This window comes from Sardina pilchardus, chromosome 5 (assembly GCF_963854185.1).
Source record: "Sardina pilchardus chromosome 5, fSarPil1.1, whole genome shotgun sequence".
Classification (NCBI taxonomy): Eukaryota; Metazoa; Chordata; class Actinopteri; order Clupeiformes; family Clupeidae; genus Sardina; species Sardina pilchardus.
The window spans coordinates 4140568-4145567 of NC_084998.1; the positions used below are offsets into that span (position 1 = coordinate 4140568).

General features: G+C 45.6%; 1 protein-coding gene across 2 annotated transcripts in view; it reads right to left on the reverse strand.

Moving 5' to 3' along the window:
- Nucleotides 1-5000, reverse strand: part of myo1ca (myosin Ic, paralog a) — a 41917-nt gene that overhangs the window by 29774 nt on the left and 7143 nt on the right. The window lies entirely within an intron of this gene.

Genomic DNA, 5000 nt, shown 5'->3' on the forward strand with positions numbered 1-5000 from the left:
ATCAGCTCCCTCCGGCCTCATTTGGGCCTGGAAGTGGGCCTTTATCTCTGGCTCCTTAATGGGGGAAGAGGCTGTGGAACAACAGCAAGACAACAGTGGAGCACAGCCAAGGTATCTGAGCGGAGGGAAGTGACAGACGCCCACCCAATACCCCACACACACAAACACACACTCACACACACACACAATACACACGTACACACACACACAGCGCAAGCCAGCCCGTTAGAGTATTGCTTCAACAGGTGGCCTAGCCTTCCTGTCCCCTGCCCTATGCACACAAACACTTCTCTCTCTCTCTGTCTCTCTCCCTCTCTCTCTCTCTCTCTCCCTCTCTCTCTCACACACACACACACCCACACTCCTTCTCCAAGAACAATCATATTTTCCAGTGGATGAAGCATATGCTTTGTAGGGTCATTGTGAGTACAGGATATAAAGGCTCTAAAGGCTCTGTTCAGAACATATCATACCCATGCACGCACGCACGCACACACACACACACACACACACACACACACACACACACACACACACACACACACACACACACACACACACACACACACACACACACACACACACACACACACACACACACACACACAAGTTACAAGCCAACAACCATAGCTGAGGAGAGATATCTCACACACACACACACACCCACACACACCCACACACACACACACACACACACGCACGCACACACATACACACCCACACACAATGGAGCTCTCACATCCTGTTTAGGCCCCACTCTCAGCTCTGGTTTGAGGAAGACAGGTCTGACATCACATGCACAGGAGAGTTTCTGCTCTCTTTCGTTTTTCTGATCTCACTCCATGTGCCAGTCGTCGGATTTCATTAATCAGGTGGAAATGAGGCTTTCCGATCCCACAGGCGTCTTCATAATCTGCACTGTTCACACCTGCACACCCCATAAGCAGCAGGATTGTATCAAAACCAGTTCAGGACCAGATTAGGACCAGATTAGGACCAGATTAGGTGGGGGCGACATACTAGACCAGGACCCTCAGGCAGTTCTGCACTTATCAATCCCCGAGGTCTGCTCAGTCTTCTCCTGTGCTAAGAGATACACGGCCCTGGAATTACCCTGGAGGAACACTAGAGCAGCTGCTTCCTGCAGTGAGAATGCACACACCGATTTGCATCTTCTAGGGGGGAAAAATAAAGTAAAAAAAAAAAAAGAACAAGTTCCTTGAGTTTCTGCAGTCTCTACAGCCTCTGTGGCCATGCAGGCAGGTGATGACTCGTCAATGGCGACCGGAGGAGGGAGGGTGGTGGTTGTGTGTGTGTGTGTGTGTGTGACACGGGAGAGCCTTGAGTGGACTGAGCCTGCTGATACTGAGCTCCTGGAGTGGCATGGGTGCTCAGGTTCCAGGTAAACACACATGGGGTCACGGCCTGGAGTGTCGGGGTCACGGCCCGCCTCACCTCACCGCTAAGTGATGCCGGCTCTTGAATCAGCACAGACTGTGTTTACGCGCACCTCATTATTCAGGTTACAGGGCTCCCACTCTAAGTGAAATGTAAAATTCCATGACCTTTTCCTGGCTTTCCCAATGTCCTTGACTTCCTACAGTATATAATGAAAGGTATGATATATCAACCAAAGTTGCGTTAAAGTTGCGTGTAGCGTTAAAGAATCTTTTACTTTCACAGCGGGGGAGATATTTGTCAATGTATTTTGGAAAGTGTATTTCAAACTGCTACAACGATATTCCATTCCTTTATCCCCAAAATGATAAAAATTAGGAATAGACTTTCCAAGATTCCATGATATTCCAGAAATTCCATGACCCCAAAAGATTATTGCATCAGCATAGATAGTGTTTTCATGCACTTCAGTATCCAGGTTATGATGATTATGCCAGTTTTTTTTCATTCAGGATATGGTGTTTACATGAACACAGAGAACTCCGGTTATTCATCTCCCTGTAGACATGATGACTACTAGTATCCCCGTTACCAACAACAAAGGTCTATTAGCACAGTCGCACAGCACATAATGGATGAGAAACCGGGATAAGGTTTGTACAGTATCATGGCTTCTTTCTGAATACACCAAGCATAACCGGGTTACTCAAGCCTGGGATAAGGGCTAATTCGGGGTTCTGAAATCGGGATACAAATATGATACTTCAAAATCTCGATTCTAACCAGGAAACTGAAGTGCATTTGTGTTGTACACAAAGTCCTAGTCTCTTGGCACAGCATCTACATTTTCTATAAGAAATAACCCCTCACTAATGAGAGTTCCACATGCTGCTACAGTATGTCAAGCATGAGTGCCATTCAGCAGTAGCCGTTGACCTCATGCTTATAAACAGGATCAAAAAAGCTATGAATGTAGACGTGCCTAAGGGAGAATCATACGACTCTTCATTAGATCTCGGGCTGAAAGCTTGATTTGGTATTTTCTAGACACCCATGATGTGGAACATACAGTAGCTCTGTGGCTGTTAGGCCTTATGGGTAATGTATTCCTAAGAGGAGATGTGGAACATACAGTAGCTCTGTGGCTGTTAGGCCTTATGGGTAATGTATTCCTAAGAGGAGATGTGGAACATACAGTAGCTCTGTGGCTGTTAGGCCTTATGGGTAATGTATTCCTAAGAGGAGATGTGGAACATACAGGGTGCGTTCGTAAATTCAATCTGACACTCTGAAAAATAGAATAACGCTCTGAAGTTCGAAAAAGACGAGCATTCTAACTCCCAGTGAATTTACGAACGATTATTTGTGTTTATGTTTACAATATGGACGCCACTACGGCACTTTTGAAACAGGGTTTATGTATTATTCAAAACTCAATTCCACTGATGCAAGAGCTTTCTTGACAGTGATGATGAAGAACAATGTGAGAGCAGTTATTTAAACCGTCTACATAATCTTGATGAGCAACGCTTGTAATGTCAACTTGGAAACGTTCTTCTAGCACTAGCACTAAAATGCTAACCTGTTAACGTTACGTAGGTAACTAGATTCGTTACTAGCTGACTGATGTGACGTCACACTCTGCTTCTCTGTCCTTTCAGCTGGAGTGCCCAGAGTACGCTCTGGGCGCTCCGAGAGTGTGACGCTCTGAATAAACGAACGATAATTCCATCCACACTCTGAATTTACGAACGGTTAAAAAAGTTTCAGAGTGTGCTCGGAGCGCTCGGAGTGCAATTTACGAACGCACCCACAGTAGCTCTGTGGCTGTTAGGCCTTATGGGTAATGTATTCCTAAGAGGAGATGTGGAACATACAGTAGCTCTGTGGCTGTTAGGCCTTATGGGTAATGTATTCCTAAGAGGAGATGTGGAACATACAGTAGCTCTGTGGCTGTTAGGCCTTATGGGTAATGTATTCCTAAGAGGAGATGTGGAACATACAGTAGCTCTGTGGCTGTTAGGCCTTATGGGTAATGTATTCCTAAGAGGAGAGGGCTACACTGATGAGGCACTCACAAACTCACATCAATGTGGCCGACACCTCAGATACAAAATATTACATAATGTAAAGTAAAGTCTTGCACTATGTGCACATTCACACAGTAGAGCTCTATCGAGTGTTGAGCCGAAGCGCATACGAGCATTTGAACATTACTTTGGACACTGGGCTTCTTATCAGCACAAGCACACAGGTAAAGCAGACCAGTAGAAAGTAATGAGATGAGCGAGCAATGGGAACCACAAGGGCTACTCGACTGGACCTCTGCAGCAGGCAGCTGGACCTTGTCTACGTAGTGGTCCACTGCACCTCCGATGAACGACGAATAGAATAGAATAGAATAGAATAGAATAGAATAGAATAGAAAAAAGGCCTTGATGCAGTACAGCAGTAGTCATTTGATATTACATGTCTTGGTTATTGGGTTTCCAGGGTAATGCATGCATACCTCTGCCTGTGGTCTACATTATGCCACAAAATCCACCAGTCCAATAGGCCAATTGAGACACTAAAGGTGCTTGAATGAAGTGGCACAATGTTTTTATGTGTTGTGATCCTGCTAACATACAGGAGACATATGGTATTTTGCAGTCTTAAAACTAGAGGTGGGTGGCTGTTGTTACTATCACCTGATTGCTATGGATAATCTCATTCTATTGAATACTGACCTGAAGCAAATACTGCATTCTTTACAGATTACTTTATGTTGCATTAAGATAAATGCTATAGATATCGTGACCTGCATGGTCTTGAAGAACCAATGACAACAATTTAGACACTTTGTCCAACTGGTCTAATCCTTCTGCTATTTACTGTATCAAAACAACAGCTTCTCTTTAATGTGATACTACCCTAAGGCCTTGTTTGTATTCAACTGGTTGTTGGGTTGAAGGCAGTTAGGCCTAAAGGTGCAACACAGCAGAAATCCTGTTTAATAAGTCTAACATAACACCATGTTGTGCGATGTGTTATGGCCTATTAATAGAACACAATGCATGTCTGCATTGTACAAAAGTCCAGCATGCATCACGCTCAGCCATATCTGCAGAGCGCTACATGAAGTTGAATGAGCCCAAATCCTCAGTGCGTCCACAGGGCCTCTGGGTACTGTAGTCCAGTGAGCAAAGCACTATGGGGCCTGTAGTCCAGTGAGCAGCGGCCCCTGGGGTGTGTGTGTGAGGAGGGGGGCTCAGCTATGGGACTTGGCAGCACTCCCACCTTCACTCTGCTCCTCTGGGTTTACAAAAGTCTGCCTCTCCTTATAAGGTCGCCCTCTCCGTCCTGAGGCCCTGCTTGGCAGCATTGCTGGTCTGGGTGCACACCAGAACCGACACGTTCCCCACAACACAACCTCTCCTCCAGTACAAGCACCCAGCACTGGTGCCATAGAGACCTGCAGACGCAAACAGGGCCACTCTACGCCCACGAGCCAGCCCCACAAGCTCAGATAAAGAGGCTAAAGGCTAACTCTATCTTTTTACATTTTTTCCCTAGAGTTGTTGTTAAAATTGCTTTAAAAAGCTTACAATTTTACAATGTTG